A 17,056-nucleotide genomic window follows, 5' to 3' on the forward strand; every position below is an offset into this window, starting at 1 on the left:
TACTCTTTAAGAGTATATTGAACAGCAGTCTCAATTTTTGCTCTCCCAATGCTTTGCCTACTCTCTGGATCATGTTTTCTCGAGTAGTGGGCCTAGTGGCAAAAACAAGGTCTTTAATCCGCCCCACAAATAAAAGTCTAAAACAGCTAGATCTGGTGATCTAGCTAGCCAAATAGGCTTCCACGTCCTATCCATCTATCAGCGAATGACTCATCTAAAAAATCTCTTACTACCATGGAAAAATGGGTGGGAAAACCATCGTGCTGAAACAACATGGATCTACGAACTGCTAGCGTTACATCTTCCAGAAGAAGAGGCAATTCATTCCTTAAAAAAATTAGATAGCGTTCACCAATAATAGCATTATCGAAAAGAAAGGTTCCATTTATCTGACTATCACCAGATTTAACTGTTTGGGGGGGGGGCGGTTTGGCATTTCACTTTTAATTAGGTATGAGGACGAATTAAAAACCTTCTTTTTGCAGCTAGGCCTACTCGAGAAAAAATGATCCAGAGAATACGATACCCCATTCAAAGCATTTCGAGAGCAGAAATTAAGACTGCTGTTCAATCTACTCTTAAAAGAGTAAATGCTTGAATCAAAAATGATGGGCAATAATTTGAACATTTAAGTCGTCACTATAGTTGTTTTTATTTCTTTGTTATATTTTATAGTGTTGTTTGTCTTATTGTTGATTTAATTAATTATATACGTTGAGATCTGGAAAATGTTCCTTTGTTTTTTCCACAGTACAATACCTTTCCTTAACTTTGTTTACCGGTGACACTAACGGTTAGGTTTAAAATTTAAACGTTTCGTAAGATATCTCGAGACAGAGAAAAGATATCGACATGCGGTTTTATAATGAGGAAAGTGCAAGGGAAATAATTAGAATAAAACAAATCGACAAACTTATGTTTTGTGGACCTTAAGAGAGCATTTGATAGGATTTAATTAAAGGATCATACCCACTTATTGCACATATTTAAAATAGATACTTACCTCTTGGAGTAATCAAAACGATCGAAAATATTTACGAGAAACAAAAAATTACAGTAAAAGTAGAACTAATAACCCAATTGAAGATGGCCATGGGATAATATAAGGGCTTCCATAGCCCTTATCCTTATCCTCTTAAGGATAAGGGAGTCCTCCATTGTTCAAACTGATCAAGGATGAAATAATAAAAGAAGTAAAAACTAAAAAAGGGTACCAAACGGAAGAAACACAACTTAAAATAATCTGCTATGCTATACAACGTTCGCTGCACGAATATAACCACCAGATGTAACATGTTAATTTTTCCTAAAAAGCCAAAATGCATGGTTCTAACAGCAAATCTACGAACATGCAAATTAGTGCTTCTGGGTCAGATAATAGAACAAGGGATGGAGTTTAAATATCTACTTATAGCTACGAAAAGCTCGAAACAGAAGTGGAGATCAAGTGAATAGAGCAAATAGAGCCACTTAATCAACTGGGTTCGTGTTTCTGAAAATTGAATTTTCCTTATTCTCGAACTCTTTTCCAAGGTAAAATTTTTTGTTTTTACATCTGCCAGTATGTCTTTTTTTGCAGGTTCCTTATCGTGAAAACTAACAAAATTTTCAGTACTATCAAAGGTGTAAAGGGTAGAATAATAGTAGCTGCACTGAAATGTTTTTATTTACCTTTGTATTGTTTTGCAGGTGTACTTACAGCTCCTTTGAAATCTTTGTTGAACATTTAAAATATCTTTGAATTTTAGTCAAACAAACAATATACACTCACCGGCACAAAAAACGGGCACCCTAAAAAATGGGCCATTTTTAATGACTAGTATTTCCTAAACCTGATATCCGATTTAAGTAATTTTTTTAATTTGTTATAGTTTTATTCTTTATCAATATCGTTGTAATAATGTTGTTGCTAGATAGGTACATTGTCATTGTATACAGGGTGTACGAATCAAACTGTGTTCTCAAACTTTGAAACACCCTGTGGAATGTTCTAGCTTTTATAAAATACTGAAATTAAAACCCAACTATAGCCTCAGGTTTTCTTAACATTCTGTTTTTTGATTCATTCGCTAATATTGGATAATAAAAAAGTTAGGCCCTTTAACAACTACCCCTATTTTTCGTCAATACAGGGTGTTTTTAAATAAGTACGGCAAACTTTAAGGGGTAATTCTGCATGATAAAATAATGACAGTTTGCTTTATAAACGTATGCCCGCAAATGCTTCGTTTCCGAGATAGGGGGTGTTGAAATTGTTCTTACAAACTGACGATTTATTTATTGCTCTAAAACGGTTTATGATATGCAAATGAAATTTGATAGATTTTAAGAGTTAGTTATTACGCATTTTTTGGCATACAATTAAGAATTTTATATTCACCATTGGCGTACATACGCCATTGGCGTACATACGGGTATAAACATTTTAGATATATCCTGTATGCACGCCAATGGTGAATATAAAATTCTTAATTGTATGCCAAAAAATGCGCAATAACTTTCTCTTAAAATCTACCAAATTTTACTTGCACATCACAAACCGTTTTAGAGCAATAAATAAATCGTCAGTTTGTAAGAAAAATTTCAACACCCCCTATCTCGGAAACGAAGCATTTGCGGGCATACGTTTATAAAGAAAACTGTCATTATTTTATTATGCAGAATTAATCCTTAAAGTTTGCCGTACTTATTTAAAAACATTCTGTATTGACGAAAAACAGGGGTAGTTGTTAAAGTGCCTAACTTTTTGATTATCCAACATAAGCGAATGAATAAAAAAAATAATGTTAAGAAAACCTGAGGCTATAGTTGGGTTTTAATTTCAGTATTTTATAAAAGCTAGAACATTCCACAGGATATTCCAAAGTTTGAGAAAAAACACGGTTTGATTCGTACACCCTGTATACAATGACAATGTACCTGTCTAGCAACAATATTATTACAGCGATATTGATAAAGAATAAGGCTATAAAATACTAAAACAAATACTTAAATCTGACATCATGTTTAGGAAATACAAGTCATTAAAAATGGCCCATTTTTTAGGGTGCCCGTTTTTTGTGTCGGTGAGTGTAGTTTATAATTTCTAATTTATTCTCCATTACGTATTTGATAAAATTTAAATAATCATTTTAAAATAGATCTAAAAAAACTAACTCCGTAAGTTTCCAGGAATAAATATTTTTAAATCGTTCTAGACGTTTTTCTTCAATTAAGACAATAATTAATGATAGCTAGTTTTTAATGAACATATTAAAAAATATCAAAAAACATAATAATTGTTATCGAAGCCATTCGGAAAATTTAAAAAGTTGATTTTCTATGAGGCGTATTATTATATTCCATTCAGTTTCTGGAAACTTACGATTGTAGAGTAACGTAATTGATAATTTCCTGTTTAAGTATATGGTCAATTATCTTTTACATGTTGGGTAATTAGAAAAAGAAAAAAACTTTTTCAAAATTAATCAGTTAGTTTAAATCTTAATATACTCGATATATCCTCAATGGAATACGACCTAAAGCGACGAAATTTTCCAGCTAATAATAATTTACAAGTTATCGCAAAGTTCTTTAATATTTGAATGGTACATATTGGCTTTAGGCAAATATAGGCCAATTTATTGAATAATAAAAAAAATCACTTTAAAAATGCTCTAAGTACACCGACTTCTCCTTACAATGCTCAAGCCTATTAATCAATTCGTAACTCAGTGTTTCCAAGACTTGTCTACGTATTAGCTAATATTCATCAATAATTATTATTTGTCTTAAATAATGCAAGCTCTTGGTCGCCTAATGTAGATGCTTAATATTAAAAATCCCCAAAGAAAAATCTAAGGGGTTAAGGTCCGGAGAACGAGCAGCCCACTCTACGAAACATATACGCCCAATCCATGGATTTGGAAAATTCGCATTCAACAAATCTCTATCTTAACACTCGTTCATGAATATCGTCTTTTTAGTTTCAAAGATTATTTGTTGGTTCCATACTTTATCCCAATCCTGTATAATATAGTATTAGGGGTGACTATTTGCTTTTACTTTAAAAAGGCATTTAATAATAGATACGTATGTGCAAGGTACAAGCCAAGCTGGCAGTGGCGGCCGGTCAGGGTCGGCAGGGTCGGCAGTGCCGACCCACACATTTATATAGATAGATTTTTTTAATATTTGTATCTGTGAAGTAAAAAAAATCTGTCAGATAATACAGACTAAATTTTATTCATGGTTTTTAAAAGGATTTGATCAATCCGAGCGTTAAGTGATCCCTGCGCATAACAGACTTCTCAAAAAATGAATGATCCGAGCCATTCATCTGACTTTTCGGCTAGCCGTACCTAACTCATCCGTAGCACTCCGTAGCTTGACGATTTACGCGTAAAACTTAACGAAATAACTATTCGATGAGCAAGCGAACATACATTCTCTCCTAGGCAGGTACGGCATATTTAAATCTGCCGGTCGGTGTTTCATTTGGCATCGCCAGATCGCATCGGCAGAAATTGTCAAAAATAATCACGCCGTTTTACGTCGTTTAATTGATATTGTAATTTTTTAAGTTGTCAGGAATTGCTGACGACATTGTGATTATAGCGAGCTCATTCGAGGAACTGCAAATTATGATAGAGGAACTCGCAGGCCGCTCCCAATACGTCGGCCTAAAAATGAACATGAAGAAAACAAAAATAATGACAAACACAGATGACCCCAGACGCATAACTATAAATGGCAGTGAGATAGAAAAAGTCCAGGAATATATCTACCTAGGCCAAATCCTGAAACTTGACGAAGAAAACCAAAGTGCGGAAATTAATAGGAGAGCAAGACTAACATGGGCAGGATTTGGAAAACTTGGTTGGATACTTAAGAACCGCAAAATACCTCAATATTTGAGGACCAAAGTGTTCAACCAGTGCATCCTTCCTATCATGACATATGGGTGTCAAACCTGGACCCTAACCAAGGCAAATATGAAAAAACTAGCCACAACAGAAAGAGCTATGGAAAGAGCAATGTTAGGTATACGACTGTCAGATAAAAAGAGGAACGACTGGGTAAGATCAAAAACAAAAGTCGAGGACATAACAACAAAAGTTGCCAAACTTAAATGGGGCTTTGCAGGCCACACTGTTAGACAAAAAGACCAACGTTGGAATGCCACGATACAACATTGGAGACCTTACCAAAGTAAACGACCGAGAGGAAGACCACATATGAGATGGGTTGATGATATTAAAAGAGTAGCCGGAACGAATTGGAAATATGTTGCTCAGGATAGAGACCGATGGAAGGAGTTGGGAAAGGCCTATGTCCAAACGTGGACGATAGAAGGCTAAGAAGAAGAAGAAGAAGTCAGGAATTATCATTTAGTGGACATGATGGATCGAAGCATTTGTTAAAAATCAAAGTAATTATAGAGAAAATAATGAAATTGTTTTAGAAATATTTACTTTCTGATTCGAAGTGTATTAGTAATACAGAATGAACTAATACATATACCTAATCAAATAGTTACATTTTGAATAACGTTATTGAATCTGAGATTTAGAAAACCATTTGCTTTTCGCTGGAAGTAGATGAAACTTCTGATTATATCATGTCATTCACAATTATCAATTATTGTTGTTCGATACGCGTTACGTGGTAATATTTATGAGAGGTTTTTAGGTTTTAGAGACGTGAGTAAAAGCAATAAGGCAGAATATATTTTTGGTGTTTTAAAGAACAGATTAAAATTTTTTGATATCAAAAATAAATTGGTAGGGCAAACTGGGGCAATCCTATGACGGCGTTGCTGTGATGTGTGGTGAATTGAATGGTCTCCAGTCAAAAGTTAAAACTACATATTGCATCACAAGCTTTATTTACTCACTATTATGCGCATATAATGAATTTAGTTTTGCATGATACGTGTAAAAAAATAAAGAATATCTTCTTTCCTTGCCAGTTTAGCTCACCTAAACGGATTACTGCTTTAGAACAAATTTGTTTCGAAAAAAAGCGAACAGTTTGTCAGACGCGATGAAATTTTAAATCTCGATTAGTTTTATCTAAGCAGATTATCTCTGGTAGTTTTAGTATCTGTAGCAGATTTTCGTGAACAGCTTTTGGAAGTTTTTGATTTTATTATTGAAGGCGACGATTTTGAAATTGGCGATATGTACCTCGATCCGTGAAGCAATCGGTTTGAGAACTTTATTAAATAATTACTCTTTTAATATTCTCTTAAATATTTTTAAGACAGAGTTTGCCCAAGATATTCATTATTTTGCAAAATCAGTCAACTGACATTATTTATTCAAAAAATTGAATACGAAAGTTGGTGCAAAATCTCAGAGATTTTCGTAACGATAGTAGTTTCCAATATATACGCAGTGACATTTTGGATTCGCTTGATATTTCCGAACCATCCCAAAAAAGACAACAACATGATACATCTCTCGAAAAACGAGTAGGTATATCTTGAAATTTTGGATACCTACTAATATATGCAAATAGATACTCGTTTTTCGAATTTTGAAGATTTGCAAATTTTTGCCCTCTTTGACGATTCAAAATTATTTAAAAGTTACCTTCGCCAAAGAATTTCCAAGATATTTATTATAACAAGTTAGGTACTTAAAAATTATGCCGATCAAATTATTTTCAGAACGTGGGATAAGTTACAAAATATGTATGTATAATTCTATGTAGTAATGTACTGCAATTCATTATAACAAACTGTTCATCAATTTTCTTATCACCACTACCACCAATTTCTGCCTCAAATAAACGGGATTTATCTTGTCTCAAAAGAATCAACACGTATTGTCGAAACACCATGAAACAAGAGAGAATGTCAAGTATATCAAATAAAAAAAACAAAAAACAACAAAATCTCCTATGATGATTTAAGCCTTTTAGTTTGATGGTATACCTATATGAGGAGACAAAAAAACCTTGCCGCCCTGTCTCCAAGGCCACGAGCCGCCACTGCAAGCTGGTTCTCTATTGTCCTTTGTCCGTTTATAAAATTGATTATTCTTATTTTTAAATCCTATTAAGAAAAAAAATTTCAAATTTTAAACTTGATTTAACATTATTTAAGTTTATAGGTACATATATTAGTGTCTTACCGGTTAAAAAAGCGTATTATAATTCCTACAGGTCATTCACCTAAAAGTAAAAAACAGAAAAATATTAATTTAGTTTGTTTTAAATAGGCTATAATTGTGTACAATACGTCAATTTTATTTAACAGTTTTTAATCTTTTTCCATGCATGAAATTATTCACGAATTATTTTTTATACTAGATCTCTTTTTTACTCACATAAAGTAGTATCGTAAAATTAAACCGCTTGTCCATAGAAACCACAATAAGTTAAATAAGGATAAACAATACGACATGTCTTTGATACCTTAACTATGAATTTTGACGTTTATCATTTTGAATGACAGTGATATTAGCGCATTTGTTGTATTTATTGGAATGTATAGCTTATATTTTGTTTATTTAATAAAGTTCTTCTTCTTCTTCTTAAAGTTCCCTCTCCTATCGGAGGTTGGATATCATAATGGCTATGGTCACTTTGTTGGCTGCTGCTCTGAATAGTTGTAATGAACTACAGTTAAACCATTCTCTAAGGTTCCTCAGCCAGGAGATGCGTCTTCTTCCTATGCCTCTTCTTCCTTGGATCCTTCCTTGCATAATAATTCTCAGCAACTCATATTTTTCTCCTCTGGTAATGTGACCCAAATATTCCAGTTTTCTAGTTTTTATACATTTCATAATTTCTAACTCCTTATTTAAACGTCGTAGCACTTCAACATTGGTAATCCTTTGAACCCATTGAATTTTCAATATTCTTCTGTAACACCACATTTCGAACGCTTCTATTCTTCTTATGTGTTGTCTCTTCAATGTCCAAGCTTCCATTCCGTATAGCAATATAGAAAATATGTAGCATCTTAGAGCCCTCAATCTAAGAGGCAACTGAAGGTCTTTGTTGTAAGCAGTGTCTTCATTTTTATAAATTCTTGCCTTGCAGTTTCAAATCGGACTTTAATTTCTTTGCTTTGGTCATTTTTGTCATCAACCCAGGTTCCCAGATATTTGTATGTCTTAACTTTTTCTATTTGGGTTTGCTCTATCATTAACCTTTCATTTCCATGTTCTGTTTTTGAGACAATCATAAATTTAGTTTTTTTCTTGTTTATTTTTAGTCCGTATCGAATGCAATACGTTAATTCTATTTAGCAATTCTTGTAGTGATTCCAGGGTGTCTGCCATTATAACGGTGTCATCAGCGAATCTTATGTTATTTACTATTCTTCCGTTTATAGAGATTCCATCACTTAGCTCCGCTATCGCTTCCTGAAATATGGCTTCACTGTACGGGTTAAACAGTAGCGGCGACAGAACACAACCCTGTCTTACTCCTCTCTTTATATCAATATTCTCGGACTCCTGTTCTTCTATCTTTATATTGGCCTTTTGATTCCAATACAGATTTATGATAATTCGTAAATCTCGTCGGTCTATATCTCTGTTTTCAATAATTCTATTAGTTTTTCATGTCGGACCCTGTCGAACGCTTTTTCGAAGTCGATGAAACAGGAATAAATATCCAGGTTCATATCTAAGCAACTTTGAGAGAGGACATTAAACGCAAACAATGCCTCTCTTTTTCCAAGTCCTTTGCGGAACCCAAATTGGGTATCATCCATATCATATTCTAGCTTTCTGTATAATCTTCCATGAATCACCTTTAGAAATATTTTGAGGGTATGGCTTATTAGTGATATTGTCCTATAGTCCGAACAATCTTTGGCGTATATTGTTTTTGGTATTGTTACAAAGGTGGACACCAACCATTTATGAGGGATTTTTCCGGTTTTATATACTTCATTAAACAGATCCAGTAGTACCGGTAGAGTTTCATCGTATAGACATTTCAGTAATTCCGCAGGTATTTCGTCTGGACCTACAGTTTTTCCGTTTTTTGCGTTTCGAATTGCTTGTTCGATTTCCTCCATTATGATCTCTGATCCCATTTCGCTGTCGATTTCTTCCGGTTCTTGTCTATTATCCTCAAACAGATCTGTTATGTATGTCTTTCACTTTTTTAATTTCTCTTTGACTTCTATAATAATTTTTCCATGTATGTCTTAAGAAGGCTTAATAAAGTTATATTATGCTAAATATATTATAACATAGTAACATATAAATTAATGTGTAATATAACTTTATAAAATACGTCAAAGGGATAATAGCCATTTCTTAATTATTACCACTGACAGTATCAATGAAATTCCACATGACGCGACGTACGTTTCACTTAAGGTGATACAGTAGCGATCAACAGGTAGCCAAAACGCGTTCCAAGATTGCGGCTGTAATTTTGAATATTTTTTCGAGATATTTGGCACACGTATTCGTAATATAATAAAGAATGGCGGTACAGAGCCCAATTTAAAAAATATATTAATATGTGGAAATTACTCTGTAATTAAATACAATATTAAAAAAACGAGCCTGTACCGCCATTAAGAAGAACATTAAAATACACTTTCTTCAAACAAACTTTTTTATCCGATGCCTAGATTTTGTGTGATTTTGGAAGTACCAATGAAATAAAAAATTTTAGTAGTTCCAAAATGACACAAAACCTAGGCATCGTATAAAAAAGTTTATTTAAAGAAAGTGTATTTTTTGTTCTTCTTAATGGCGGTACAGGCTCGTTTTTTTAATGTTGTATTTAATTACAGAGTAATTTCCACATATTAACATATTTTTCAAATTGGGCTCTGTACCTCCATTCTTTATTATATTACGAATACGTGTGCCAAATATCTCGAAAAAATATTCAAAATTACAGCCGCAATCTTGGAACGCGTTTTCGCTACCTGTTGATCGCTACTGTTTCCTCTTAATGTTACAAAGATGTGGAACAACTATATAGGGTGTTTGGTAAAGAATGGGCCATAGCTTAACCTTAGATTCCCGAGGTTAAAATAGGTCGATTTAAGCTAACTTACCTTAGTACAAAAGTTGATAATAACCTAAATACATGGTGTCAAAGTTAAACTTTTATTTTTGAATATTTCGTGACAGGCATGGGCCAACAACACGAAATTTGGTAAGTGGTGCTGGTATTGTACAATCTACTAAACTATGTTAAACAAACGTTTTTGGCTATTACCGGAGGCGTACGACGGGCGAACATGAATGGTTGACCCTTTCCAAATTCTACGCCACTGGCGGAATTGATATTTTAGTGCAATTTTATGATTCTCCAATACGTTCTATGTAAAAACATACTGTTCATTCGTAACGATAAAGCCCTTAGTTTTCGAGATATTTGAAGCTAAAAACGAAGGAGCATAATACATTATTCAAAATAAGTGTGCCTTTTCATTTTTAACTTCAAATATCTCGAAAACTAATGACTTTATCGTTACGAATGAAGAGTATATTATTAGCATAGAAAGTATTGGAGAATCTAAAAATTATGCTAAAATAGCAGTTTCATCACTGTCGTACGCCTCTGGTAGTAGCCAGAAACGATTATTTAACATAATTTAGTAGGGTGTACAGTGCTTACACTTTACGCCAAGCATCACATGGATATGTCAAGTTATTTTAAAGTATTCTTTTTTTTTTTTAATAATTTATTCTTTATTTAAATCTTTAAGAACTATGTGTTCCCGGTACTATACAACTATTTGACAAATCCTTATGGTACTTGATAGAAAGTGTAGGTACTGTACACCCTACTAAATTATGTTAAATAATCGTTTGCGGTTAATACCAGAGGCGTACGACAGGGGAAAGTGAATGGTTGACCCTTCCCAAATTCTACGCCACTGATGAAATTGCTATTTTAGCATATTTTTTAGATTCTCCAATACTTTCTATGCATATAATATTCTCTTCATTCGTAACGATTGAGTCATTAGTTTTCGAGATATTTGAAGTTAAAAATGAAAAGGCACACTTTATTTTGATTAATGTATTATGCTCCTTCGTTTTTAACTTCAAATATCTCGAAAACTAATCGCTTTATCGTTACAAATGAAGAGTATGTTATTTACAGAGAAAGTATTTGAGACTACAAAAATTGCATTAAAATAGAAATTCCGCCAGTGATGTAGAATTTGGGAAGGGTTAAAGAACCATTCACGTTCCCCCGTCGTACGCCTCTGGTAGTAGGCAGAAACGTTTGTTTAACATAATTTAGTAAATTGTACAATACCAGCACCACTTACTAAATTTCGTGTTTTTGTCCCATGCCTGTCAGGAAATATTCAAAAATAAATCAAATAAAAGTTTAAATTTGACACCCTGTATTTCGGCTATTATCAACTTTCGTACTAAGAAAAGTTAGCTTAAATCGACCTACTTTAAGCTCAGGAATCTAAGGTTAAGGTATGACCCATTCTTTACCAAACACCCTGTATAAATTTAATGCAGTGTTTTCTACGCCAAATATTATGACATGATTTTATTCAGAATATTTTTGAAATCTGTAGTTAAGCCATTTGATCTGCTGCTGATACTCATTTATCATTGTGCGCAAAAAATAAAAAAGAAAACGAAATTTACATTAATATTGTCAGTCGACATTATTTACAATTTGATGTCATAATTCAGTTATTCGCTAGGCCTTTTCATAAAAATTTTTGGGATATTTTCGGAATAAAGCAACCCGGCTATGGTTAAAGAGACACATGAACTGGTTTGGGCATCTGATAAGGATAAAACAGAATTACAAGAAAAGTCTACAAAGCAAAGAGCATCGTAAAAATAAAAGAGGCAGACTAAGAAGAAAAATGGATACAGTAAGTAGAAAAGGCTGAAAAAGTTATACAAAAATCACTGGAGGAATTGAAAATAATGGCAGGAAATAGAAAAGAATGGAAAAAATAGATTAATGGAAATTAAAACAGCTAGCCCAAATCCGACACCCTAATACGGTAAAAGGAAAGGGAGACGGAAAGAAAAAACCAAAATGGAACACATAATTAAGATACAAAATTCTCATTTTATATGACGTTTGACGTTTCGATTTGCACTCCGAAAATAGTTCTCAAAAACAATTATTTTAAAAAATTCTGCGAAAATGTGTAAGTTGTTTTTTGACTGAACATATTATGTTGTAAGATCAATGATCGATATACAAAATATACGAAAAACGAAGTAGACCAGGACTAATCTGTAAAAAAAACGTGTATTTTTTAATGTGAGATGTGGCATTCGGATTTTTGCAGATAAAGTTAGGTAACACCTTTAGTAATAATAATTGACTTACGCTCCTTCTCAAATATGCCCGGAACATTAATAAAAAAATTTAAATATTTAAAAATTTCGAAAAACATCGATTTTTTTCTGTTTGTTTGCTTATGACTTTAAAACGGTTCGTTTTGGAACAAAGTCGTAGAGAAATAAAATAAAGATAATTGAATTTTGTATGATATACGACTGATCAAAAATGTCTTAAGGAATAACTTTTCTGCAATATAGCAATAAATACAAAATATAGGGGAAAAATACGCCTGTTGTTATTCAATGTATCTTAACCACTTTGGTGGCACTTAGAACCTTAGTAATTCGCTTAGAAAATTCTTATAACTTACTTAAATGGTCTACCAAATTTAATTAAAATCGACCTAATAGATTTTGCATAATAAATTTTCAATATAAATGTTTTTAAAAAAGTTCAAATTTTTTAAAATCTTTCTGAACAAAAAGTAGACCATTTAGAAGTTGGCTAATTTTTTTACATATAAAGAGGTGCTCTACCTACATAATACACTTTACAGAATTAAAATCGGATTATTTAAGAGGCCTCAGCAATGTTTTAAAATTAAAAACATTTTTTTGGTTTATAAAAAAATAGCTTTGTTTAATAATAAAAAAATTAATTTTTAGCAATGCAAATAATTAAAACCAGTATAATTTGACTTAAACTTTCAAATGCTGTCAGTAGAATTGCTATTTTATTTTTTAATCAAAAGTTATTCTCGTTCAAAAATTGCAATTTTTAGATTTTTTGAATGTTCCACCGCGTTTATCTCGAAAACTATGCGTCCTACGAAAAAACTTGTAAGAAAATGTTTTGCTTAGAATTACCCAAGAAATACAAAAAGTGTTTTATTTTGCGAAAAATCGATGTTATGTAATTCCTCAAATTCTTTGTTTATAACAATCTTATCGACATCCGGATCAACTGTTACCCAAAAAATTCGTGTTCTACGGGTCAAAATACATAAAAAAAACTTGGGTAAGTCCATCTAAATAAAGGAGCCCGTAGCATCCCCTCCTGGACACAGCACTAATGTGTTTATAAGCCAAAAAATTGTTTATAACTTTAAAACATTGCTGATGCTGCTTAAATAATCTGATTTCAATTCTGTAAAGTGCATTAGATAGGTGGAGTGCTTCTTTATATTAGATAAAAGAATTGACAAATCTTTTTATGTTCTAGTTTTTGTTGTGCAAGAATTTAAAAAAATTTTATTTTTTAAAAAAAGTTTAGATTGCAAAATTATTATGCAAAATCTAGTCAATTTTAATGAAATTTGGTGAACGGTTTTATCACATTACAAAAATTTTCTAAGCGAATTAGGAAGGTTCCAAGTGTAACCTAAGTGATGGAAAAACATTGAATATAGAGGCTTGTTTTGCCCCCTTATTTTATATTTATTGCTATTTTGCAGCAAGGGTGTTAAATTAGGACATTTTTAACCAATCGTATCTGATATAAAATTTAATTATCTTTGTTTTATTCCTATACGACTTTGTTCCAGAATTAATCGTTTTAAAGTTATAAGCAAAGAAAATAGAAAAAAAAACGAAATTTTTTGAAATTTTTAAATATTTTTTTTTGTTAATGTTCCGGGCATATTTGAGAAGGAGCATTATGAGAAGTCAATTATTATTAACGAAGTTATCACCTAACTTTATCCTCAAAAATTCGAATGCCACCTCTCACATCCACCTAAAAACAGATCCGTCCTGGTTTACAATGTCAAATTACATCTTATAATGAACTGCAATATATTTATGTGAAAATATTCTTTTTCTTATGATCATCTTTCAGTGCGTCACAGTTTTTCGATCTCTTTCTAACGCATTAAATTGTATGTGACAGAAAAAAAGACACGTCCGTGATTACAGATATTTAAAACATTTATTCTAGTTATTCTAGTTGTCGATAGATGGCGCCATAATAAAAAAATAATTTTTTTTAATTAGATAATAATATTAAAAATATAATCTGTATAATTTATAAGACTATACAAATCAAAGAAAATACCATTTTATAAATGCAAGAAACACATTTGATTTGTTTTTATTCCAAATTGAAAATAAAATGTGACAACTGTCAGATTTAACTAAAATGTCATGTTAGAATAAATGTCATAAATGTGTATTATCACGGACTTACCCTTTTTCCTATCATTTGTTACGCACTGAAAAATGGTCATGAAAAGGACAATACTCCGATTTTATCACACCTTGCTTCGCGGTATGATTCATATTATGCTACAGAACAAAATCAAAACAAAAAGGTAACATCCATGATACGTCAGAATAATATCAATCAGATGATAACATAGTACTTTTCAACGCTTCTCATTTGTTTCGAGCTTCTGTCATAAATATGTCGTACCTATATTAGCATTCTACACGGATTATGCGACATATAATAGAAGCTCGAAACAAATGAGAACCGTTGAAAAGTACTATTATCTGTGGCAGAACGATATAAAACAGTGGACATGGTTATGATTCTAGCTAGAGTAAGAAGTACCACAGTTAAGTCGAGGAATAAGACAACATTCTGTGATTTTTAGGGCACCCAAGTATTATAATTTACTGCCAAACAAAATAAAAGAAATCAAATCTATAATAAAAGAATGTGTGTATACTTTGTACGCACGTAAGAAGTTATATGTACTTCTATTATAATATAATCTAACTTCATATTATGATTTCAACGAAATCAATATACCTATTTACTTTAAACAGTTTTTTTGAAGTTATACTTCTTTACGGGCGTAATGACGGTGAATTTTTATATGGTAAAACCTAGCGACCGGTCGCATGCGCATTATAACTTTGTTCTGATTGGATGTTCAAATGACATGACAAAAATTATCCAATATGGCAGCTGTGGCACAGCTGTGGGACTGTGGTTTGGTTATAATGTATGGTTGTTGCGTTTTAAAATTTGTAGGAAGAGAAACAACAAACAAAAATTTAGTTAATGGTTATACTGCCTTTTTAAATAGATTTCATATTATATTTTCGGACTTATTTACATAGAAGAGATGATTGTTGCATGCCAATGTGAAAGCCCATCAAACTGTGACTAGTATGAGTGCCGCAGATCTCGCTTATTCAAAGCTAAAGAATCTTACACTGGTAAGTGTTTTATAAATAGTTGATCAAATTTTGTTATGATATTTGAACATAGCCACTTTGCACCATGCAAGTGATTGCGAAATTTATTAGTCGTTATACGGGCTCCGATACCTACCTATTTGAACCTACCAAAATACATAAGTAGTATGTAATACTTTTATTACATAATTTGATTACCATCAAAATTTCTATCAATATTCACCTAATATATTGTTTTCTTACTCTATGTTTTGTTGTATTTTTTCAATTCTAAATCATTTCAATTCAAAATCAAAATAATTTGATTTACATAAGTTAAAAATGTCAAAAGTTTAATCCGTTTAGTTAGTCGATCTTCGCACATAATGACAAACTGTTTCTGTGGCGAAGCTTTTAATGCGAGTGAACCCCAATACAACGCAAATACCAGCCGCGTGGTAAGTTGGTTCGAATCCCAATAGAAACTTTTATTTTTTTATTTTTTTTATACATTTTATGATTGTAAGTATATTTATTATATAATTTTATTTTCAGAAAATACGTATTTAGTTAAAAATTTTTCCGACAATTAATGTTCAAAAATCATTTGTGGCATTTTTAATGTGTTTGTGTGTGTTTTATTCTTTTATTATTTTAATTTTTGGCACTGTTTTAATAAAAATGTTTGAGAAGTAGTAAGTATAAATTAGTTTAATATTTAAATAAAATATAAATAAAAAGTATATAAATTTCGTTTATAATCATATAATCATATAATAGAAGTATAACTTCTTACGTGCGTACAAAGTACACACACATTCTTGTTTGTATTGTAATTAAATATTAAACTAATTTTAGAAAGAACAAAAAGAATACCAAAAAAAAAAGGATATGACTGTCTGGATTTGAACAGGGGACCTCTCGATCCCTAGGCGAATGCTCTCCCGATCAGCTACCACCGTTTTTGTATTCAGTCGATCATTTCTCGGACATAATTACAATCACGGTGACAGATACATTAATTGAAAATAAACATTTTCAATACTACTTATTAGGAGGAAGACAAACCCACAGACATAAAAATTATAATAAATATGTTTACTAAAAACACTAATAATATATTCTTTTCACGCACACCTTATTTGCGCTACATAACTTAAAAGATGTTGCGGCTAATACCATACTGTCGGTGTGCGCATGCGCCAGGGAATGTTAAAATTCACCCTCGTGCCTAAAGAAGTATAACTTTAAAAAAGTTTAATAAAAAAGTAGTTGATTGTATTACTGGAAACAAAACACAATTTGAATTGTAAATCCTGAAATGTTTTTTTGAATTTGGAATTCTTAATACCTATAGGTTGTTTTTTTTTACATATTATATAGATATGTTGTTTACTTAGTTTTAAGTTAATTTCCTAATAATTTTATTCTTAATTTTTTTTTGAGTTATGTTTGTTTATAACTAATAATTTATATTTATTTAGGATTTTTCTGTAGACACACACAGATGTTTTCTCCTCTAGGTGTCTTTCTGTACACTATTATTATACCTACTTAAAATTGTAAATTTTTGCTAATAAATTGAATTGAATTGAACTGAAAGAAATAAACTTACCATCTAAGTGTCAAGAATAATATCTAGGATCTAGGATCATCACTACCTACACAAAACGAAAAAATGTAGA

The 17,056-nt window shown here is 31.7% G+C and overlaps 1 protein-coding gene across 5 annotated transcripts in view; it reads right to left on the reverse strand.

Moving 5' to 3' along the window:
* The window catches only part of LOC126879981 (elongation of very long chain fatty acids protein-like), a 374,900-nt gene that overhangs the window by 168,475 nt on the left and 189,369 nt on the right, over positions 1–17,056 (reverse strand). For 3 of the 5 annotated variants that reach the window (XM_050643429.1, XM_050643432.1, XM_050643433.1), the window contains one exon: positions 7,119–7,158. The exons of 1 other annotated variant lie outside the window; for it this stretch is intronic. The gene's annotated coding sequence lies outside the window, so the exon portion shown is untranslated. Of the gene's footprint in view, positions 1–7,118; positions 7,159–16,986; positions 17,035–17,056 lie in introns of those variants that run through there. One more of the 5 variants, XM_050643431.1, reaches the window with a different exon arrangement.

Source organism: Diabrotica virgifera, chromosome 2, assembly GCF_917563875.1.
Source record: "Diabrotica virgifera virgifera chromosome 2, PGI_DIABVI_V3a".
NCBI lineage: Eukaryota > Metazoa > Arthropoda > Insecta > Coleoptera > Chrysomelidae > Diabrotica > Diabrotica virgifera.